This window comes from Ursus americanus, chromosome 13, assembly GCF_024610735.1.
Source record: "Ursus americanus isolate L20-20 chromosome 13, mUrsAme1.1.p, whole genome shotgun sequence".
NCBI lineage: Eukaryota > Metazoa > Chordata > Mammalia > Carnivora > Ursidae > Ursus > Ursus americanus.
This window is the reverse complement of record NC_142139.1, coordinates 57,740,042-57,766,407: the sequence shown is the minus strand read 5'-3', so window position 1 is coordinate 57,766,407 and position 26,366 is coordinate 57,740,042.

The window sequence follows — 26,366 nt, the reverse complement described above, 5'->3', positions numbered from 1 at the left end:
AAAATCAGACTCATCCAGACAAGGTTTTACACATAATCACAAAAATTATACATATATACATAAATTCTCTCAGTGTATGTATTTTAAGCACTAGTGTCAGGATAAAGATTTTAACACAGATTACAATTGTTTTACTTTCATCATTTTAATGAGATCCCATTTTCTTCACCAAATTGATGTTATTTTAGAAGATCTGGTTTTAACAACAATTTCATATGACATATGAATAACACATTTTATTTTTTTCATCTTTGTCAATACACTTACCAAAAGTTATAAAGAAAATGAGCTTACTGAGATGGAGTAAGGGCATTTCCTAACTTAAAACTTAGGATTTTTTTCCTGTATTTTTATTTTTGTAGTACAATTAATTAGAAAGGAACTATACGGCGCTGGAGTAGATTTCATTATTTGCAGTAAAGGTTTCATAAAGATATATGATCAGACACATCTGTCAATGTCTTCATTAGTCCAGACAAAAAGTAATCATATAGTCACTCAAAGATACACGAAACACAACAAAGATAAGAATTTGAAAGCTGTAAATGAACTACCTTCCTGCAGTTACCCAGGTGAATCCTCCCAAGGACACAAATGTCTAATCATGTCGGGAATACGCATCAGCCAAGAAAGGACTGCATAGCATCGTATCTTGTCCCAATTAAAGAAGCACTTCCTCATGCAACTCATATGTGAGAAAGTAAATATCATTTCAAACAGAGTGACAAGTGGGTTGGGCTCTACTTTGGGAGACAGATCACAGTGGAATTGGGGAGTGTTTTGAGAAGATGGCAGTAAACGAACTTCCATCACTTTATATGTATGAGTGGTATGTACAAAGAATGTCCTATGGTCTTATGTTTTTGTGTTTGTGATTACTGTGGACACTGATTAACTGGGACTCGTTAGCTTTTTCTTCCATTTTTGTGAACTGGCACAGGTAAATTAAGTGTTTTACCACCTCATCTGTTGTGTTTGTGATAATAAGTTCAGGGGAGGAACATTAGATAAAAGATAAGCATGTAGCTCAATTTCTGGATAGCTTTATTATAAGTTCAACCATTTCTGATTCATCCCCAAACATAGTACTATAAATGCTCCCCTTGTTCCTTGAAGCTGCCAAATAAAGCCCAGCTTTCATAGGGGCAGCCGAAGGTTAGGTGGGGGGAGTAGTTCAACATAGAGTAGACATTCTTCCAAAACACATGCACTTGGTAGTGATGATGCAGCTTTCTTCTCTACTTCTTCTTCTTCTTTTTTTTTAATGATATAAAAGACTGTTCAGTGGTCAAACATTGTAAGTCATTAGGCAAATTCTAACAGACCTTGAATGATTTCATACTAGGAAACTATAATGGTTAGTGCAGCTGTGTAATTTTTGTACAAACTTGAGACATTTTTGAGGGCAAAAGAGAGCACTACTAATAATTATGGTGATCCAGTAAGCATAAAATGAAACTATTCACAGCATATTGAAGCAGTCACTCTACCTATGGCCCATGCAGTTCTGCACTGCATACATTGAGTCTGAATGAACTTCCTATTATAGTTGATTGTATCATATCTTTATAAAACTTGTATGGCAAACAATGAAATCTCCTGCTTCAGCACAGCATACTTCCTTTCTAATCAATTGTACTATCAAAAAATTACAGAGGGGCGCCCGGGTGGCTCAGTCAGTTAAACATCTAACTGGATTTCGGCTCAGGACACGATCTCAAGGTCCTGGGATTGAGCCCTACGTTGGGCTCTCCGCTCAGTGGGGAGTTCCCTTGAGGATTCTTTCTCTCCTTCTCCCTCTGTCTCTCCCTCTGCTCTCTCTGTCTCTCAAATAAATAAATCTTTAAACAAATTACAGAACTAAATTTTAATAATACCTGTGTTACACTGCCTGTCTTTTTGCACTGCTTCTTCCCTTAGCCCGGAATGCCTTTCCTTCCAATATATACATAGTTTCATCTAATACTGTTCAAATACCTCTTAGCAGTGAGGCCATCTCTGATCACCATAGCTAAAATACCAACATTTTCCAAAACTCCTTATCCCTCTTTCCTGTTTTACTTTTTCTTCTAAGAATTTAGCACTGCACTGCAATAACATATGCAGTAAATTATCCTATAATGTGACAAATGTGTTTCTAAAAGTCTTCACATGTTATACAAAATTGTGTAATAAAAACCACAGGGCTATGTGAAAAAATGAGATTAGGATATAATATTCAAAATTTTGTCAGTAACACATTTAAAAAAAAGATCAGAATCTAATGAAAACTATAGCACAGCTTTAAATATTGCGGAAAACTAAGAAATATATAAATTCTATAAGAAATCTTGCATGGAGCCTTGAAAAAGACCTGAAGATTGCTTGTGGAGGCAGACGTCAGAGGGCTAGCATTTAAAGAGTCGTAGCTTCTGAGGCATTGTAAAGTGGTGGAAGGAGGTCATCCGAAACCAGACTGAGAGTTGCAAAACGAGACATGGATGAGTGTGGCTTATACAGCATGTGGTAAACAAGGGTAGCTAGTAGACATAGTGAGGTGTGTGCGTGTGTGTGTGTGCGTGTGTCTGTGCCGGCACATTTGTGTTTATTTCTTCGTGGCTTGCTTCAGCCAGATGCAGTTTTCTGCTTTTGCCTAGTATATTGTGAAAGAAATTGTGCGCAGGCAAACAAAATGTGCACTAGAGTCAAATCGCTGCCTTGTGCATATGTTTGTATGTGTATATATGTATCATATATATCTATATTATATCAACATATATATATGTCATATATGTATATTTATATATACACATATACATATACATGTATGTCTTACCTATACAAATGTATACATATATAACATATATATCCATATGCTATGTATTACATACATATACATATATTACATACATTCATATATATGACCTGAAAACCGAATATACATTCTCAACAATGTTACAGAACTGACTCTACTTCACTTTTTTCTTTTTAATTTCTCTTTCTCTCACACACTAGAATGCACACTGCATGAGGGCAAGCACTTTTAAACTAATTTTTATGCTGCTGTCCCTACAATATGTAATAGTTGACACGTAAAAGGTGGAAAATATTTGTCGAATGAATGGGTGTGCTTAAAATGTCTTTAATGACCTGAGCCCGTCTTACCTCTTGAACCTTAATTCTCATCATCCTCCTTTGGAATATATTTGAGATGTAATTAATTAATTAATTTCAGTTGTTGCAGTGATAAGACGTGTGTTCATCTGAAATATGGGAGTCATCATTGACTCGGGTGACTATTTCTCACCTCTAGGTCTTCTTACATGATGTTTCCTTTGCTTATCATCTTTATCGTCAGTCTCATCAAATCTCTAAATCCTAGATATTCTGTAATTACTACTTTAAAAGCAAAGGTTTTCTGAGACAACCTGAACTCAAATTAGGTGCTCTTCATGCCTTCCCATTTTCCTCAGTGTTTTCCTCTTAGCAAAATATATAAGACTTGCTAATGTATTGATGTGTGCTTTGCTAGATTGCTGCAGAGACAGGAGTACCCTTTCTTTCTCACAATTGCGTCTTCAGCACCTACTGCTGTGCCTGCCACATGGTAGATTGTCAATTACTACTTGCAAAATAATTGAAGGAGAGTTTTCCTGCTATAAGCCAGAATATAGACCCTGGGGTCAGAGATAATGGATCAAATAATCAGTCTGTGATGAAAAAAAAAAGGGGGGGGTTTTGAGCAGTGCTGCCCACTTCCTTACTTTCATGTTACCCAAGAAAACAACATCAGCTCCCCAAACATCATAAGGAGTGCAGTAAGCATTCTTTCCCTGTTACTGTTACTGGTTACAAATTTCTCTTTCTTTTGAAAGTATACAATGTTCCATTTTCATTGGTTCTGCTACTTACTAGCTGCATATCTTTAGACTTTAATGATTAGTTTATTAATACACAAAATAGGAAATTTTTACAAATCACAGACATTATAAAAATCAGATGTATAGGCAGTGTAAAGGACAAAGCACAGGAACTGTTAGATGATAAAGCACAACAGGTGTTAGATGTTATCAGATATAATAGACTATGGACTCTGAGAAACAGACTGAGGGCTTCAGAGTGGAGGGGGTGGGGGAATGGGATAGGCTGGTGATGGGTAGTAAGGAGGGCACGTATTGCATGGTGCACTGGGTGTTAGACACAAGTAATGAATCATCGAACTTCACATCAAAAACCAGGCATGTACTGAATGGTGACTAACATAATATGATTATAAAAAAAATAATAGTGATATTTATTTTAAAAGATTAGATTAGGAGTAGAACATACAAAACTCCCCAAACCCTTCAGTATGATTCCTCAAAGCTGTTATTAAGGAATATTTTAGCTGGCATTCAAAGAGGATTCTCTTTTGCTGATCTTGCATTTAAAATCTTAATGTTCACAGGCCATACACTTAAACCTCATTCAGTAGGAAACTAGATAAATGAGCTGGGATATTCTTTTTTAAAAAAATTTATTTAAATTCAATTAGCCAACATATAGTACATCATTAGTTAGTGTAGAGGTTAGTAATTCATCAGTTGTGCATCAACACCCAGTGCTCATCACATCAAGTGCCCTGCTTAATGCCCATCACCCAGTTACCCCATCCTCCCACCCACCTCCCATCCAGCAATTCTGTTTGTTTCCAAGAGTTAAGAGTCATGGTTTTTCTTTCTCTCTGATGACTTCCCATTCAGTTTTCCGTCCCTTACGCTATGATCCTCTGCACGGTCTCTTATACTCCACATATGAGGGAAACCATATGATAACTGTCTTTCTCTGACTTACTTTGCTCAGCATAATACACTCCAGTTCCATCCACGTCAATGTAAATGGTAAGTATTTATCCTTTCTGATGGCTGAATAATATTCCATTGGATTAAATGAGCTGGAATATTCTAACTCTAATTTCAAACTTCCCAGGAAAGAAGTTTCTAAGCCCAGCATTGATTAGATATTTATCTTTGTTTCGGTCATCTGTGTTTAAAGATGGAGTCATGCTTTACAGTCATAACATTTAGAAGCTACCTATATAACCTATTAAAATCATGATAAGCCAGAAGCAAGAAAGCTAATGTTGTACTGTAAGTATTGATATACAAGTGCCTGAAATTTATAAAAGCACAAAGACATTCTATTGATATAAACAAACTAAGGGATTCCAAACACTTGGGCAATATGTTATATAGCATAAGTACTAGCATTTCTGAGTTATTCTTGATTCATATTAATACTTCTTCTGTTATTTTAATTTTATCTCTTTCACATTATTTTTTTCATTTTTAATTTGATTTCAACTCTAACGCTTTAGTAAGATTAGTCAAAGAACATTTAATAGACGAAAAATTTAAAACTGTAACAGGCACCAGAGAGAAGTCAAACAACTATTGTAGGCTTTTTGAATTCCAAGTAAGTTCTTTAGGAATCAACTAAGTCATTGGAATAACATTGGGTAGAGATTTTCAAAAGACTGTTAAGGAGACTTTACCAAAATATGAGTCTTTTCACCACCAGTGGCGTCAAACTCAGACTACTATTGCTTTCTGGGAAAGTTCGCCCTTGAGGTTGATGTTGACTGTCCTGTTGAAATGTGCCACGACTGTTGCTCATGGGTGCATGTTATATGCTTCAGATGTGTTGGAATAAAAAAAAATAATGACTTGAGAAATTTGGGGCTAAGGATACTAGGGAGCACCACACATTATGCATGCTACTGTGTATGCCTTTTAAATTTAACTGAAAAAAGAATTAGTAAGCATGGTTGTTCATGCATACTTAGGTATATGCACAAAACTATGTTAGCTCTTCATTAGAAAAACAAACAAACAAACAAACAGGAAATCAGGCATTTGAAGGAAGATTTTATAAGATCAAAACGTTTCCTGGTCTTCTAATGTTTCCAGAGGGGATAAATCAGGGTTAATAGCAGGGTTAATAATTTCTTGTAAAAGAAATATTGGGCAAGGCGAATAAAATAAACCCACACAAACACTGGGGAATATCCATGAATTTTAGCATTTGATAATCCTAACGATCAATTTATCTCATGGTAAAATAAAAATATTTAAATCTCCAACACACTATGCTAAAAGGCATTAACTGTCTTTGCTTCCTACAGGAAGAAATCCAGTATTTAAATGCACAGATTAAATACATTTGGCAAATACGTATATTAAGCTAAGTGATATTAAATGCCAGAAAAGAGTGAGAAGTGACCAGAATGTAAAACTGGGCAAAGTGCCATTTCTTGAGTAAGGCAAAACTTGTGTGCAGACACCAAGAGTGATATGCTTTTATATTCAATTGAGAAAGAAATTTGGGAAATTATATTTATTTATTTCTCAGCTCCACTCCTTATGCCTGGGGAGCATAAATTAGTATTTAGCTTTGTTTTAAATACTTAAAAATAATAATTGCAGAGGATACCTAGTTTTCCTTACACATTTATTTCTTATGGGCTAATGTCATAACATTGGTTACTGGAAGAAAATTAAGTATGTAAAGAGAAAGCTCCATTTGAGACAAATGAAAGGTAAAACTCTTGGTCCCTTTCCTCATTCCTCATTAAAAAAACAAATTATCTGTAGTGGATAACAGCCAGGCAGGGAGTCTGTATGACTTAAGAGTTTTGTTATTCTTCCTTTGAGTGTTTTTAAGTTATTTATTGAAAAGAAATATTTGTCTTGATCTTACCACCTATATTATAAATTATAGCTCTGTTGTTGGAAAAAAACATTTAGTTATCTTGTTTCATTTCGGTAATGGGATATTTTCTACAATTTACCTTCATGATGTTTTTCAATATCCTATTCTGAAATGTTCATGTAAAACGGTTCAAAATTCAAATAGGTTCTACGGTAAAGGAGTTCATAATATTCAATGACATTCTATTATTAATCACTCTACCTTGGTATTCTAGTATGAAGGCTTCCAAGTATAAATAACAGAACAAATAGCCATTAACTTTGTTTTATTTCTGAACAATATTTAACATTGGAGCCCTTCAAAATTAATAGTGAATTGTCAAATGACTTATAAAATGATCTTTAAGAAGAAGCAAAGAGAGAAATTGTGATAAGCATTTGTCTGATATGGTTTAATCCATAAGCCTGTAACACACACACACACAAACACCTCCACACATAGACAGTAAGACACAGAGAGACATAGAAATAAGCATCTCCGATATAATATTGCAAGATGAACAAAAGGGCAAAACTTGGCAAGAAATCTACATAAAGCAAATATGAGCATTTGTCAAAGATTACAGAATTGTTACTAAAAGAAATAATAGTCATAGAGTCTGTTTCGAGGTTTAATAAATTGTTTCAAAGCAAATCACCTGACAAATGAATTCATTTTGACTTTGGATTTATATGCACAGTAATAAGAAAACTGGATAAAGAGAGACAAATAATTTAAGTTTGTAAATGAAACACATAAGCTATAATAGCAATGTTGCAGAGAATCAAAAGGAACCTCTCTTAGCACTCTCTTTTTAACATTTGTATTAGAAGAGAACATTTCAAGGATTTTAGGTTCGTATGAGTTTTAAACAAGTAAATGTCTCAAATAGAAGTAGTTTAAAATTTGCTTCACTCCCTGAGGTACTGATAGAAATCATGACTTCTCAGAAGGGAAACTAAATTTTCTGCCTCAGCTCAGCTCAATTTGGGAATTGAGAATAACTCTGTCCATAATGGCTTATTACCATTGGCCTTGCCTTTCTAGATTGTTGGCTTATGGAAAGTGGGAGAGCAAGTCCACAGTAGCACAAATGAAGTAAATTTGTCAAGCGATAAGCTTTGTTCTCATTTTCTATTTTGTAACTTCTAATTCTAGCACATAAAGGGACATTGTAGATAAGTTGTACAGAGGGAAATCCTTGGTTTACTTTAAGATTATTCAGCGGGTAAAAATAAGTGCTTTGCTTTGCAGAAGCAGAAATAGAGAAATGGCTTTAGAGTTTATAAGGTTTTAGAGTTTATTCTGGTCATAAGTACTGCCGACTGTTGATAAAATTGATGTGGTTTTCATGGATAGAATTTACAATAACATTTACATTAGCGTTTTGAAAATATAAAGATTAAAGAAGTTCTGTGGTTTTGCTGAAGTTCATTACCATTAGTTATTAATGAAAGAAGTATACTCAGTTCTTCCTCATGCTAATAAATTTGCATCATTTTAATAACTTTAGACATTCAAAGAAGAGATAATATACTTTTAGAGGGAGTGACTCGGAATCATTAAATACTGGGTGTTGATGGCTTACATAAAAGAAGATGCTTTCAGTATGCAGAATTGTCCTTAATTCATATCTCTGTGAAAGGGTCTGCTACAAGAATAACTTTCCTAACTTCCTGAATTACTGCATGTGACCCAGGTCTCCACTTTTCCCCACAGAGAAAAAATGAGTCATCTGACTGGTGGGTGATATTCATTTGCCCCCACTTTAGTCACTGGGGCTTCATTCCTCTTTCCCTTTCTTCTCAAAATTACAAGGAAGATATACTTCATACATGTGTCTGTTTAGAAGAACTGAATCTTTCCTTAGGTAAGCTGAACCAACCTCAATGCTGGAGGGAGGGAGCCAAGAACAGTGCGTTATCACTTTTGGCTGAGATAAAATTTCTTTCTCCAGTTGGCTTCAGTGAAAATATCTGATATTTTGACCTTGATTTTTCTTTCTCCATGTTTAATTATCAACCGGCCCTAATTTTTCAAGAGAAAGAAATGAACGTTAATAATTAGCTACTAATATCCCAAAGTATAAAAGAGATTCCTCAAAAGTTACATTGTTGTTTTAGTGTGAAAAAGTAAAAAAAAAAAAAAAAAAAAGTACCACTATAGGAGTGTTGATATATTCATCAATTTCATTAGCCAGAAAATTCCTCATGGGTTCTTTGTAAAGTTAATCTATTTATTATGCAAGATATAATCAAATGTGTCTTTTGATTATAATCCTTGTATAGGAAGAGTAACATGAGTTTAATTTATTCCATGTTATGGAACAGTGGTATAAAAACTGGGGTGTGCATACACCAAGGGTTGAACAAGACAGGTTATATAGCTAAGGAAGAAAATAGAACTTTCACTGACTCTTAAAGAGAAAATAAGTTATGATTTGTTAACTTATGAATTGACCTAGGTATTCTTTTTTCTAAAGATTTTATTTATTTGACAGAGAGAGAGAGAGCGCAAGCAGGGGGAAGGGTAGAGGGAGAGGGAAAAGCAGTCACCCTGCTGACCAGGGGGCCCCATGTGGGGCTAGATCCCAGGACCCCAGGATCATGACCCAAGCTGAAGGGAGAGGTTTAATTGACTGAGCCACCCAAGTGCCCCCATTTGTCAGATATTCTTGATTGTTCATGTAAAGAAGGGGTGAGAGATCCAAAAACTTGGAGGAATTACAGAGATGTCTTTATTACTCGCTTTTGGCTTACGGTTGGATAGGTGGTTTTACTGGTTGCAGTATATATTTTAAAATTAAACAAATTCACACAAATAGACAAGTGCAAGGAAAGTATAGGTTGAAAATAATACTATTAACACAGTAAGCTGTAAAAACAAAGATAAATGACAGACCTAATGTTTCTACTTCTGGAATTTGTATCAGGAGAATTTTGTTAAATTCAGTGAACTGAAACCTTTAATTAACAAAGAATTTGAAGTGGGGGGCTGCAAACAATAAAAAATATATGATATTGATTTAATGAAGGGATTGGACAATGGGCCATGGGATGTGAACACTGGGAGTTAAAAAGCTATTGACCTTTTAGTTCTGTAACAGAGCATTTGGTCTAAGTGTTTAATTCTGTACTTTGGGACAGAGAGACCAAGAACAATAGGGCTAATTAGTGTAAATAGGAAGAAAATGATCAAGAGTTTGGCAAATATTGGCATGTTTGGCTTTCAGTATAGGTCTGAATAAAGGAAATGAACACAGAGCTGAATTAGGTAGTGTGCAGGTGGGGTTTAAAGAAAATACTTTGTGGAGCAAGGCACCTCTGTTGTCTTCAATTTCAGTTGACTGAAGGTCAACTTGAAAGGTTGAAAAAAAATGCTCTTGCACTTCAAATGAATGTTATCTAACAGATGTCTGTGAAACCATAGCCTTAAGTAGGGTAAAAGTTTCTGTCACAGGCCTTTTCAAGAACCTCCCTATAGGACGTACCTGCTAGTCAGTAGGAGGGCAGTATCCTGCCTACTGTTGAAATTACTGTGTTTTCATCACTTAAGCCTCTTGCTTAAATTGCTTTAAAGCACAGGCAATTAAGCTAAAGCCCTTGGGACTTTGCAGAGTGGTGAAATTATTAGATAAAATAGGAGACTTTAAAAATTCGTCTAAGATATTTGGTTGTAGTTGTTCATATAAAGAACTGACTGGAAGCCCACTAAGTTTCTAACTGGAAGTCCACTAAGTTTCTAAGGCAGTCATATTGCTGGAGAAATACCTAGCCTACCTGGAAACAACTTGTAACCTTTCTGCAGAAGACCATCTCCAGATGTGCAACTCATGTCAACAAAAATTGGCCTATGAAAGCTGTGAAGCTACCAGAGAGTGCACCTTCACTGTTCCAAGGAAATCCCACATAGGAAGAAACGGTAACTGTGGAAAATAATAGATGGGGCAATGTCTCCAAAAATCAGCAAAAGGAATGTACTCTTTTGACATGGCAGGGGGGTCCTTACTATTCCACCCAGGGGGATTAGATAATTGTCATGAACCAGTGACTGTTGTGTATTTCTTATTCTCTCTTTGACTGATTTACAGCTTTTAATGTCCTTAATTCCTATTATTCTATGTATTTTTTTTCTATCTTTTAAGGTTGTCATGTTTAGGGAAAGAATCTTGTGTTTTAGGCTATTTGTTTCTAGTCCACACAGAGCTACATCCAGTTGCAATGGAAAGAAAAATTCATCATCCAGAAAATCTGGATTTTGAAAGTCATGCAGTTACTACTTGGGTCTGTGGATTGTCTGTCTAGGGAAGGCAATGATTGTTCTCTACATTGGAAGAAGTGTGCAAATGTGATGTGTTTATGAAAGTCCAAAGCCCCTGAAGTGTTATGAATTCCTAGAAGTGAGGCACTTACAAAGTATTTACAGATGTCCAGTCCTCTTTACTCAGCTCAAACAAAGGATGCAATTTGTAATGTAGTTTGAACAGAGAGTAAATGTAATTTCAAAGCAAAATGGCATAAAGCATTAGGGACTATGTCCCATAGTCCTTCATGAATTTCCCTGAGCAAGTACATTTACATCCCAATGATAGGTGGATTCCTGCCTCATCAAAAAAGTCCCAAACACATCTGAGATTAGCCCATCATACATTTAAAATTTGATGTTCTATACTGCCAAGATATATTTCCTTAATTATAACACTGCATTATGTTATGACGCCATGCACTGCAATCACCACATCACCTACCACTTTACACTAGTGTCTGTGTTTCAGCTGCCACAGTCCTTGGCCAAAGGGAATGGGTAATAACTTGTAATCTACATTTCAAGGACTAGGGTCTTTCCAGAATTCGGCAGCACATAGGCTTTGAGGTAACCTAACTTCAGAATTTTAAAACAATTCACCATATGCTTTGACTTGGGGTTTGACTATAGAAGGCTTGGCACGCTATACAAAATGGATCAAATGTGTATTATAGTGGATATTTGCCTGCCAATGCTTATGTTCCATTATTTCCTTTTGACACACATATTTTGTTCACAGCATCATTTCTTCTCTGCTTTACATCTAGTAAAATTATACCACTGTTTTCAATATTTAAGGTTAAGACTAGTGACACTATCTGGAAGAACTTGGTGTATGGGCTAAGTCGTGTCCCCTCTCAAAATTCATATATTGAAGTCTTAACCCAGCACTGTGTCAGAATATGTTATCTTTGGGGATAGGGGTCTTTGAAAATTTATTTATTTATTTGAGAGAGAGAGAGTGTGTGAGGGGGGAAGGGCAAAGGGAAAGGGAGAGCATCCTCAAGCAGACTCCCCGCTGAGAGTAGAACCTGACTTGGGGCTCAATCCCAGGACCCTGAGAGCATGACCTGAGGCAAACTCAAGAGCTGGATGCTCAACCAGCTGAACCACATAGGCGCCCCTGGAGATATAGGGTCTTTTAAGAGTTACTTAAGGTGCAGTGAGATTATATGGATAGTCCCTACTCTAATACGACTTGCATCTTTATAAAAAGAAATTAGGAGTAAGACACATTGGGTAAGACGATGGGAAAGCAAAGAGAGAAGACTGCCATCTACGAGCCAAGGAGAGAGGCCTCCAGAAGAAACTAATCCTGTTGGAACCAAGATCTTGGGCTTCTACCCTCCCAAACTGTGAAGAAATAGATTTCTGGTGTTTCAACCACCCAGTGTAAGGGATTTTGTTATGGCAACCCAACAATAATGTGTTTGGCTTTGTACCGCCGTTATTCCTTGTCACTTCATTGTTCTACCTGCATGGAAAAAGGACCAAAGAATGGAAGGATCAATCATCTTGTCCTTGTAGGATGGCAGAATGGAAACATAAAATTCAGTCTTTGGTGACACTGGGGGACTAATAACTAGGACTATATAGTTGCTCATGGACACTGGAGTTAGAGTGCCTGAGTATCAATCCTTCACTTAACCTTTTCTGATATCTCTGTTTCCACGTATATAAAATACAAATAATAATATATACCTCATAGGGTTGAAATAAAGTTTAAATGAGGTAATATGTGGAGAGTGTTTAGGACAATGCCTTATGTAAAGTAAGTTATATAACAGCTCCTAGCTGTTATAACCATTCTTGTTATCTTTACCTTTCTCTCTGTAATTGATCCTCATTCATGTTGTCTTATGCAATTATTGAATCCTAAACACGTTAAACATAATAAAAACCTAATCAGGGGCAATGATAATACAATGGAGCAAAAACGCTCTTTTCAACAAAAGGTGCAGGACAATTGGACATCCACGTGCAAATGAATCCAGACATGGACCTTAAACCCTCACAAAAATTAACTCAAAATATATCACAGAACTCAGTGTAAAATGGAAAACTATAAAACTCCTAGAAGGTAACATAGGAAAAAAAATCTAGATGACATTGGATGTGGTGATGACTTTTTAGATACAATGCCAAAGGCATGGTCCATGAGAGGAAGAACTGATAGTCTGAACTTCATTAAAATAAAAACATCTGTTCTGTGAAAGGCAATGTCAAGAGAATGAGAAGACAAGCCACACACTGGGAGAAAATGTTTACAAAAACCACATCTGATCATGGACTGCTACGCAAAATATACAAACAGCTCTTCACGCTCAAAAATAAGAAAACAACCAACCTGATTAAGGGCCAGAGACTTTAACGGACACCTCACCCAACAAGATATGCATATAACAAATAAGCAAAGGAAAACATGCTCCACAGCCTATGTCATCAGGGAAACACAAACTAAAGCAACATGAGATACCACTACGCAACTGTTAGAATGGCCAAAATCTGGAACACTGACGAAATCAAATGCCGCTGGCAGTATGGAGCAGCAGGAACTCTCATTCGTTGCCAGTGAGAATGCAAAATGGTACAGCGCCTTTGGAAGACAGTTCAGCAGTTTCTTAGAAAACTAAACATACTCTTACCATATAACCCAGCAATCATGCTTCTTGGTATTTACACAAAGGAGCTGAAAACTACGTTCACACAGAAACCCGCACACAGGTGTTTGTAGCAGCTTTAGTCATAACTGCCATGAGCCAAGATCCTCTAGGGGGCGAACACATAAATAAATGGTGCTATATCCAGAGAATAGGATATTATTCAGTGCTGAAAAGAATGTCCTATCAAGCCATGAAAAGACCTGGAAGAACCTTAAACATATATTACTGAGTGAAAGAAGCCAATATGAAAAGGCTACATATTGTATGGTCTCTGGCCCTTAATCAGGTTGGTTATTTTCTTATTTTTGAGCATGAAGAGCTGTTTGTATATTTTGCGTAGCAGTCCATGATCAGATGTGGTATTTGTAAACATTTTCTCCCAGTGTGTGGCTTGTCTTCTCATTCTCTTGAATATTGCTAAGATATTTCTTCAGTATAAATGGAGATTAACATCAAATACTAGAGTAATTTGTGATTTACTCTGGTTCGATGGTGTTAGACATCCATAATATTCTGAAATAATCTATGTTTCTTTCAGAAAAATATATAGTTGCAATAAAAATAGAAATATTTAGTTGGTCATACAGAAAATGAAAAGAGTTGAGAGATTCACCCAGTTTCTCTTGAGATGAGACAGGTGAGGCAGCGGTTCCTAGGTCTGCCATAGTTAGAGTATAGCTTACAAACAATAGCCGACTAAAGGCCAATTTGCCAGACTTTCCCAAAGATTGTCCAGTGATCCTACGGATTATAGTATATTTTGTGAATTGGTCCCCTTAGAGGATAAAGGAGTTGGAGTAATAATGTGTTTGTATGATACCTAGTACCAGGACGCTACAGGGGAGTCCAGCTGAGCACCAGAATCTTAATTATCCTGTGAAGAGAGAACAGCTAAGATTTACCTGCCACTAATATGAACAACTATGCAATGCTTATCTCATACAAAGGAAGTGATCTGTGTTCACTCCTACAAATATAATCCCCACCCTTCCCTGACATGCCATTTGAAGAAAGGCCAGCAGGCCAATACAATTAAATTTACAATGTGGAGGAAGAGGAGAACAAAGAAAGTTGGAAAGAAAAGAGAAGCTCCAAGAAAGTGATTATGAGCTAAACAATGATATGATTATAATAATTTGAGTCCGGCTAGAAAAAAATAAGGTAGACCTAAATTTCCTGATTATTTCACATATACTTTTTACCTCTGATAAGAAAGAATGCTTTTTGCTTTTTGTTTTTTTATCAAAGGAGGTGTTGCAGTGATTGAAAAGAAAACGGGTTTTATGTTCATATATTGCTGATTGTTGAGTGCACAGTTCATATCCTGTATTGGAAATTTTAATTTAATAGAAAAAAATGTATCATTCTCTTTGTAATGTGGACAGTAAAATGTGTTCCATGGAAAGCTCATATTGCCAAGAACCACTAAGCTTCATGTAAGTTGATTTCTTATAAAGATCACTAACACTGCTTAAGCACAAATGTGGTATATATTGTGTTAGAATTACATATAAATCAAGTAGCACAGAGCAAAAACAACATGTAATGCGATATATTTCTTTATCTGAGAAGTAATTTTCCTGATGAAATTGCTATGCTTCATTTCTAGCAATAGATTTAACTCAGGTAATCTAAAGCTGGGGAATGTCAGAAAGCTGCCGATTCTCCAGAGGGAGGATCTCATCTTATTAAGCAGTGCAACTCTGACAGCATGTACGATATTTCTCAATTAATTTTCTTTTCTGAGAAGGTATTCTACACATTGGGGACCATCGTGTGCTCAAAGGTTTCTCAATAGTGCTACTGAAAATTGATTTATGACAGAGAGAATCAAGATCATAGGGCCCCCAAACAGCCTCCTGAAAGAATGATTTTTCAAGATGAAATAAAAGTAAGACAATTCCAAAAATTCTTCAGGGAACACCCCATGCATCATGAGTGTCTCTGGGGGCTTAGTCAGCTAAAAATCCAATATATTTCCTTTAGAAGAGATTAGAAAATTGCTGAACCATTCAGGCCACCTACATCTCTATTTGAAATGGAATATATTACAAAGAAGTTTAAAGTTGTTTAACAGTAGTTAGACGCCATATACTTCTACCAAATTCCAGTGAGAGGACAGAGTTCTCAATAATAGAATGAATAGAATGGCAACAAGTTAAAGTAAAACATAGATCTTTGGTGGAGGGAAGAAGTTACCTTAATAAATAATTCTTCCAATTTTTAAATAATGCTTATTGAAGACTTTGAACTAGTAGGAAAAAATTAGGATCATTTGTATAAATGACTAAACTTATACTGTGGGGTCAAAACTTCCTCTCTTTCCACTTGGATCTTTCTTTCCAGTCAGGATCTCCTAATCCTTGCCTTGGTTGCACCTGAAACTATATTCTCCATTTAATATGTTGAGTTACCTTATACTATGTGGGGACAATGTACATTGCCAACATTTCTTCATAACGCAGTAGGTGCTCATATTCATTATTATATCAGACAAGCAGCCTCCTAATGCCATAATTAATCTATGGCAATACAGTCAATATGAGTCCAATATCTGTTACAACTGTGAAAATCAGAGCTTATAAACTCTAAATCTTGACCTGTTTGAGGTATAGAATATTTTAAACTATTAATAAAAGTTCTCATAAACTCGAAGTATGGTGTCAGTTAGAAATTTAAGGAAGAAAATTTCAAAGATCATTATTCTTCTAAGGACCCCAGAAGTAGAACAAAAACAGGAGGCAAATACACACAAAATTATTTTCAGATAAAATTATGCCATTATGCATATTTTTCTAGTTAAAAGAACCTTTCCTTATATGATATAAAGAAGCAAAATATAAACTGTAGCTTAACCACTTCACCTTATAAACCACATGTATTAAATTATATTTTACTTAAACTTATAAAAATTTACTAAGAGAAAATTAGCTCTTAAGCTGGAAAATTAGGTGACTTAATTTGTTTGTATATACTATAAATTGTGTGTGTGTGTGTGTGTGTGTGTGTGTGTGTATACACCCATTTTTTTCAGGAAAAAAAGAGTGAACATGACTATTTTAAGGATTCCTAAAAGATAATAAAGGAATATCACAAACAATTACTCAGATGAAATGGGACAAATCCTTAAGGAGTACAAACTGCTGAGCTGACGAAAGAAGAAATAGTTGAAGAGAATATAGCTATCTATTTATTTAAAAGATTGTATTTGTAGTTATAAATACAACAATAAACAAACAGGCCCAGATAGCCTCCCTGGTGAACTTTAGAAAATATTTAAGAACTAGAGAGTTCCAATTTTACACAAATTTTTCCGGACAGTAAAGCAGGAGAGGCATTTCCCTTCTTCACTTTTAAGGCCAAAATTTTCCAGAAAACCAGAAAAATACACTATAAGAAAAAAACCCCACCAAACCAATATCCATCATGTTCAAAGACCCTAAAAAATGTTGTTATGAACACATGAAATTATCCTTTGAAAGAAGTTAATATAATGAATGTTTTGTTACATTGAATGTTGGCTTTAAATAAACTTCTTTCATTGCAGTATGGCAAGTGGCAAGTGAGCCTGTGTATGTTGTCAGAAGCCTAAAAATATACCCAAATGTGGATGTAGCGATTATCTAAGTAACAGATTGCAAATATTTACAAGCAGAATTAATCTGGCTTCTCAGTTTGAATTGCAGTTTACAAACACCAATACAAATCAGCATGCATGTCAGTATGGATAGGTGTTCATACCGCTAGTCATTAGTGGTACCCTAACACAGCCTTGCTCACAAATGATCTGAAGGACAGGTGGACGTTCACCACCAGATATATTCCGAGGGTGTGGAGACTTGCTGAATTGTCAGAATCATGATGAGCCGTTTAAAAACACAAATAAGCTCCCTCTGAAGATTCTAAGCCACATGTTTTGGTTCCTCGTTCTGCAGTTGTATAAAACAGCACAGTGCTTCAAGATATACAATTTTTAAATTACAAAATACGAACACTTTGGTATAATGCACACGATTATGCTACTTACTATCTCAGAATCTGTATCAGGTGCTGTTCTTGACTGCAGGCTTAGACTTGCCTGCACTGTAAAACTTTGCTTTGTTTAATACACGCTGCTTCTTACACACGTCGGCCATTTTATATTCTTGCCATAACTGTTTTTTTAAGATAACTTTTTTTAATTTTAAAAAGATGCCAAGATACCCAAATGTACTGTAGCGAATATTGATGATTCAGGATAACATTGCTTTTGCTTCCTCAACCCCCTGATTACCACCTACACACACATTTGTAGTACACTTTATTCATCTTTTCATCTGTAAATACCATTCCAATCCCGCAAAGAAAAAAAGAAAGAAAAAGTGAAAATAAAAGTTTTTATGTAATTTGGTCAATTTTAGAGTCGTTACTTATATTTTACTATTATTTTGGAATAAAATACCTTTGAGATCCCTAGGTTTTACTCCTCACTGAAAATTTCAAAACATCTGATCATTTCTCTTGTGTAACGCAGACCATAGTAATTGCGGGGAATAAGTTGAAAGATCGGAACCTTACTATTGTGATAATGGATTTGTAAGTATGGGTCTCATGCAGTGCTGGTGGTGAAGGGTAGGGAGCTGTGGTGCTTTGGAGAGACGATTATTCTATTTGCGTCTCCAGATTCATTCTCTACTTTCCTCTGTTCTGTCCGTTGTCCCAGAGGCTGATGTCTGCATGCTACACCCCCAGACTTCCTTGTATGTGGCTTTTGTGCATTTTGGCCCATGGAATACACTGGTTAGAGATCCGAGAAGGTTTCTTTTCTTTCTTTCTTTTTTTTTTTTTTTAAGATTTTATTCATTTATTTGAAAGAGAGAGAGCAAGAGCAGAGAGAGAGATCACGAGCTGGGGGTGGGAGGGCAGGACTGAGGAACAGGGAGAAGCAGACTCCCCACTGAGCAGGGAGCCTGACATGGGACTTGATCCCAGGATCCTGGGATCAGGACCTGAGCTGAAGGAAGATGCTTAACCAACTGAGTCACTTCCATAGAAACAGCACTTGCTGCCCCGAGAAGGTTTCATTTCTTACCTGTGGATGCAAATTTTGTCATCTTCCTACTTTCAATTGAAGCTCCTGCCAGATTCTTATAATAGCTTGTACTGATTCCAGTGTTCTTAAATCCTAGGTATTTACCATCAGTTGTTGTTTCTCTTAACTCTGCTCAAATCTCTGGAAATAGTCTTTTCATTAACATTTTTTTGTTTGTTTCTTAAAACGTGTTGTGTCAAGTTGAAATCCTGAAAAACATAGTAGCTGGTACCAGAAGTGATCTTAGGAAAGATACCCTGAAACTGATATTCTGGTAATGGGTTGTTCACATATATTGAGCGCACATACACCCTCCTAATCATATATACCCAGTCATCATGTACACCCTCTTAATTACAGAGAGAAAAGAGCCACTGATAATCTACAGTATTCAGCAGCATCGCAATTGCTCAGTGGTGACAAGTGCCAAAGGACAGGTCGGGTAGAAGCGTCCGAGTATCATGTGACTTGTGGAACTTGTCAATTACAGTCATGTGTAGGAGGCTGACTGATTCTAGTGCTCTAGATATAATTTTCAAAAATACACAAATAATAATGAAAAGGTTTGAATTATTAACATGGATGGATGGAGAATTGATAATCCTCAATTGTGGCTTTAAAGAAATATGCTTTCTTCTTAAATATAGCCCTGTGCTGTTCAAGAGTTTTATAATTGGAGCATTAACAGGCTTCTTATGCTAGGATACATACTTGAAGGAATGAACAGGGTTCATCTGAATAGAGGGAAAAGAGACTGAAAATTTTGAACCTTCGAGTCCCCCAGAAGCTTCCTTGACAGCTATAGCACCATCTTCCATCAATGCTCCTTTTGTGGTATGAGAATTACCAGAGCCTTCACTTGGGACAGATGCCACACAATGGGATACTCCCTAGACATACCATCGCCATTTCTCTTTCTCTCCAAGCCCATGATAAAAGTTAGATACAAATGCTGCTCATACTGAGAAATAAAAATCTTCTTCTGAGAGGAAATAGCTTTTATATCAAAGGAATTGCTATATTTTGCCAATCTATAGTACATAGTTTATAGGGAATATGTATGGTTGGATATTAAGAGCGTTAAGCCAGGAAGAAAGTTAAACCGTGAGGATTGGATCAAGCGGAATTTATGGACATGTGTGCTTTCTCTCAGAATATGAGGTTTAATATGCAGCCTGGGAACCTAGGGATGGCACTGTGATGGCTAATTAAAGCCTGAACCCAAATGTCGCCTACAGTTAATGAAGTAAAATTATCCAACTTGCTTAGCCCTCTTCAAGGAAGTATACAAAAGCTCAGTGAAGTGGGCACAGTGAATAACTCTATTATTTGCAAACTGTTCAAACACCACCATACTACTTGGAGAAACACAGAGGATGCTCTATTTCTTAAGATGTTAAGAAGCAGGGAGAGGGTGGCCATTGGGGAAGCACAAGACATGTTTAGTTCTTGATCTAATTAGTCACATTGGTTTGTTCATCTACTGACAATTCAATGATTTGTGCATTTACCTATTTGCATACATGAAATATAAAAATGTTTAAAAGGAACATTTTTTAAATATATTAGAGAGAAGAGCATACACATTCTTGAAAAAAAATGACTTAATGATTATTTTCTGTAGGTCTGTGGTAATGGAGGAAGTTAAGCTTCAATGGGATGAATTTCCTAATGCAGTGGGGATAATGAGATCATACCAGAAATAAATCTAACACAATTAGCATGATATGCCACAGCAAGATAGAAGTATCCAGAAGACTCTGGGATGCTGTGATCCATGGCTAAATGATGACAAGTTCCCTATGAAGTAAATGGCTTGGCAGCCTTCGGTGAGGCTGTTCGGTCTATGTAACTGGAAAATGTCTAAATCTGTTGGCAGAAACTCAACTTGAGTTAATCTAATGTGGATTCTCAACCAAGGATAATAAGAATACACTATGAATAGTTCTCACAACTCACCCCAGAGGACTAGGGAAAAGGAAATACCTGAATCTTCCAAGGTTATTTGATACTATCAATGAAATCCACAAGTTTCTAAGGGCACAGACCATCATTGCAGTCAGAGTTGGTGATTGTAGGGGTCACGTTATGTACAGAGTCTTGGCCTAAGCCCTATCATAGTCATTGTAGTCTGTGTACAAATTTGATTGCTATTTCCTCAGGCCCAGAATATATAGTGAGAATATATGGAGTTACTAGCATAACCCACACATGGATTCTGTGATGAGGAGTGAGGTGTATTATTGTAGCCAAAGCTTACTGGAAACTCATGAAACTGTTTCAATCTATCTGCTGAGAGAAGGAGCTTAAATCAATAGTGAACCAAATATTATTGGCTCCATCAAGGATTTTAAAAATATAGGGGTGTTAATGCCAATGAAATCCTTGTTTAACTCATGTGTTTGGTTGGTCTAATTCCTCAATACTAAAATAGCTTAGTATTGAGGTAACTGGGATTATCATGTGCTTTATTAGGTAGTGGTGCTAATTAAAGTGGTTGATCTTTAGTGTCTTAAATGGAGCAAATCACCTAGCACAGAGCATTCAAGTGTTGCTCTAGCAATTGCTTTCTTCTACATTTCTATCCAAAAAGATAATCAAAAGCATTTTCTCTTCATGTAAGAAGTGTAGCATTACACTGATATTAACCTACATCAAGATTATATTAACTCTCTTGTTCTGGTAAACATATAGTTCATGAGACTTTGACTTTCTTCTTCCTCACAAAATTTCACCCTGGTTGATTATACTGAAGACATTCTATTAAAACTAATTTGTTTAAAAATATTATGCTATTGTGAGTAAAAAATAGTAAGCGCTTTACATTCCTTTATGAGAAACACACCTGTGAAGTTCCAAGTCCAGGAATATGGAGCTCATTGGCATATGTCCTCTAAAATCAGACAAATTGATGCATTGTGCCCTATCCACCAAAAAAGTAGATACAAATCTTGGTAAATGAATTTTGATTTTGGTGGCAACATATGTCATATTCGGAGTAGTATTCAAACCTATATAGTATAGTAGCCTGTAAGGCTGTCAAATATCAGTGTGGAATGGAGTTAAGAGAAGACTGTGCAGCAGATATGAATTCAGGTAACCTGCCCCGTTACTTTCACAGCCATGGACTCAAAGATACCAGTAGTATCTGTGACATATAGGGATGTTTTATAGCATCTCAGGCTAGCTTAAAGATTTGAAACACAATTTAGATACCTAGGGTTCTTGCATAATGTCATGCCTTCCTTTACTGACAGCTCTTTTCCCTTTGGAAAGCAGATCATGATAGCTTTTGGAAACTTTCATAGGAACAGATGCTCACCATGGGATCTTCAGTGTCTATGCAAACTTAACACCTCTCAGGAAGAGGTTGTTATCAGATCTGGTGAATCATAAAGATGAACATATATAGCAATATTATGTTATTAAATGGATATGGTGTACCAAGACTGGGCCTAAGCAGCCCAGAAGGTATACTGGACTTGTAATCAGATGGCACAACTAGATGAGTGCACAGTACTTACTTTTACTTCTTAGGTGTCTTTCCCTTAGCTAAAATCTGTAGCCACATGTGAAGTTTTCAATAGTTGGTTTACAAAATTAGAAAAAGTTGAGACCTGATTTTATAATGATCTGTGCAATGTGCTGGATTAACTTAAAGATGCCATTACAACCTATTCAGGGTAACAGGAGTTAGAGAAATTCTCTCATTGGATATAACTTCAGAGAGTAGATCTGATAATGGTATATATATATGCATAGATATAGATACATGTATGTGTATGTATATACATACACATATATATGCATGTATGTAAATATGTACCATTTTATGTGAAAAGAGGTGGCTTAAGATACAAATTTACAGTGATTAATAGGTTATGGCTAATAGGTTGTTTGAATTATAAGAGACCCTAAAAGAAGAAAATTGAACAATTGGTGACAGAAAAGGACAGAAAAAAAATGTATAAATTGTCTTTCTAAATATGCTATATATTTGTGGACTCTATAAAATTATGGACATATTCATATTTTGTGTAAAAGTACATTACAAAGCATCCAAGAAAGTGAGGCTTTCGGTAATCAAGTGATCAGGAAAGGTCACCCTACAGGTATCATTCAGATCAATCTCAGAGCAGCTGATCCTTGATCTATGAGCCCATGCACAAAGTGGCCATGAAGGTCAGGGCTAAAGACAATGCATGGTTTCAATGAAATATCTGATCCATCTACCACTACTTCCATGTTCCAAATGCTAACAACAAAAGCTACTATTGAGATTTTGATGGAAGTTGTAGTAGGAGTACCAACTAGCAATATGGGGATAGCTTTATTATATTGAACCTCTTTCTTTATGGAGGAGAGAGCAATTTGTCCTCCTAAGAATATATACCAATTCCTATAATCCTGCCTAAATTCTTATTCCAGTGCTAATCTTATCTTGTTCATTACCATCCAATCCTATATAAGATCTTCTCTAATAGGGAATGCTTTTTATGGCAAGAGGTGTGGTAATGGGCTAACTAGCCAATGATTCACTAGTATTACCATGTACCATATCGCTCAGAAGCAACAGGTTTGGTAGAACATTGGGATGATCTGAAGAAGACTCAGTTACAGGTCATTTGGGAGGCAACATCCTAAGAGGTTAACATACCATTCTTCAGGATATAATATAGATCTTACACTAACGGCTAATAGTTGAGGCTTTTCTCTAGGAGACAGGAAGTGGAGATGAAAGTACATTTATTCATGATTATAGTTAATCACAATAACTTTTGCTTCCTAAATTTGTAACGAAATATTAAGTGGCTCCTTAGGACCTAGAGAAGAGAAGAATGTTTCATTCTAGCAGCACAGTCATGATTCCATTAAATTGGAAACTACACGTGACCCCTGGCTTTTTGTGTTTCTCATGTTGCTTGAACCAACTGGCAAAAAAGGCAACACTCTACTGGCTGGGGTGATTGATCATGACTACCAAGGAGAAATTGGATTGCTGCTATACAATGGGGCATAAAAGATAGTGTCTGAAGTCTAGCTTTGAAGGAAACTGACATCTCCCTTCAATGTTGATCTCTTAGCTCAGTCACTGGGAGTATTAGTGGCAGACAGTTCTCAGCTCTTAGCCCCTTTCAAAAATTGCTTCATCTGTCCAGATGCACCTTACCCAAGGAAATGATTCTTATTTAGGTGTCTCATATCCAGTGTCTGACTTATGAATTCATATGTCATAAATGAATCTAGACACAAAACTTTCACCTTTCACAAAAATTAATTCAAAATATATTGTAGACCAAAATGGAAAGTGAAAAAATATGTATCTGTCCTTATCCTTAGACTAGTATATAAGTGTGTATGTTTTCATTTTTTATTGTGACAAAATATATGTAACATAAAGTTTGTCATTTTAACCATTTTTTAATTTACAATCTAGTGACATTAAGAATAATCAAGTTGTTATACTACCATCGCCACTATCCAACTCCAGAACCTTTCATCTCCCAACTGAAGCTCTGCATCCATCATCCAATAAATCCCCATTCCTCTTCCCTCAGCCCCTGATAACCATTATTCTAGTTTCTGTTTCTGTGAATTCGATTATTCCAGTTATCCCACATAAAAAGAATTGTACCATGTTTATACTTTTGTGTCTGGCTTATTCCACTTAGCAAATGTCTCCAAAGGTCATCCATGTACCAGAACTTCATTCCTTATTAAGGTTGAATAATATTCTATTATATGTATATACCAGATTGTGCTTATCCATTTATCTATCAATGGACATTTGGGTTGTTTCCACCTTTAGGCTATTATAAATAATACTGTTATGAACATCACTGTAGAAGTATCTGTTCAAGTCCCTGCTTTCAATTGTTTTGTATATATACCCATAGATGGAATTATTGGGTCATATGGTTATTCTATGTTTAATTCTTTGAGGAATTGAAATACTGTTTTCCACAGCAACTGTACCATTTTACATTCCTACCAGCAATGCACAAGGATTCTAGTTTTTCCACATTGTCTACACAAAACACGAATGGTTGTTTTCTGTTGGGGTTAATGTAGAGCGTGAAATCAGCCATCATACTTGGCTTCTGAAAACATAACTTGGAAGCTGCTGAGGGAAGGGAAGGTTTCAGAGAGGGGCATAGGCCTTTGGAATGCCTAGACCTGCGTGACCACTGTGCCATTGGAATGCCATGAGGAGTTGCCTTCCCCAAATCTTTCCTAGCCCAAACAGCCCCCCTGTGATCTAAGATGTTTGCATTGTCCCCTAAAGCTATGTTTAGCAGAACTCATAGAACACGCAGATTAGCATACCATATCTTTCCCATAAACAGATCCTCCTAGTTTCAGTAAGACCCCTGTCACACATGACATGCTTGAGAAACAGTGATAAGGATTTGTCATTATCCTGATGGACCTATAAAAGCAGGAGCGAAGAATAGCAAAGGTCTTGTCTCTGAGCACTGAGGAGAAGGCAAGGGGGTCAATGCTCAGTCTCCTCTCTTTCACAGCAACGTTTGGAGTAATCTTTCATCTGTCGGTACAGGGATTGCTGGCCATTTCCAGCAGTTTTCTGTTCTTATGTTTTTTTTCTTACAATAGTCAAGGCAATGAGTGTGAAGTGGTAACTCATTGTGGTTTTGATTTGGAATTCCTTAAATGATTAATGATGTGAGGATCTTTTCATGTGTTTATTGACCATTGATATATCTTCTGTGGAAAAATGTCTATTCATCTCCTTTGCCCATTTTTAAATTGGGTTGTTTTCTTGTTGTTGAGCTTTAGGAACTTTTAAAAAAATATTCTAGATATAAATCTCTTATTATATGTATTATTTGCAAATATCTTCTGTTCGGTGATTTACCTTTCTACTTTGTTGAAAACATCATTTGATACACAAAAGATTTTTTTATTTTTTATTATTATTTTTTACTTTTATTTATTTATTTGAGAGAGAGAGAGAGAGTAAGCAGGGGGAGGGACAGAGGGAGAGGTAGAGAATCTCCAGCAGACTCCATGCTAAGCCCAGAGCCTGATGCAGGGCTTGATTTCACAACCCTGACTGAAATCATGACCTGAGCTGAATCCAAGAGTCAGATGCTTAACCAACTGAGTCATCCGGGTACTCCAAAGGTGTTTTTTAAATGATATTATTTTTAAGTAATCTCTACAACCAACATGGGGCTCAAACTTACAACCCCGAGATCAAGAGTTGCATGCTCTACTGACTGAGTCAGCCAGGTGCCCCTCCTCAAAGGTATTTTAACTTCCAAACACAGTAGAGAGTCTAGAAAAACCGTCATCGATGTGTTCATATGATTTTCACAGGGTGCCAAGACCATTCAATGGGGAAAAGACAGTCTTTTCAACAAATGATACTGAAAAAATTAGATATCCACATACAAAAGAAAAAAGTTACACCTTTCTAACACCATAGAGAAAATTTAGCTCAAAATAGATTGAAGACCTAAACCTAAGAGCAAAAATTATAAAACTCATAGAAGAAAACTTAAGGGGAAAGCTTCACGACATTGGATACAGCAATTACTTTTGGATATGACACCAAAGGCACAGGCAGTAGAAGAAAAATTGACAAAACGAACTCA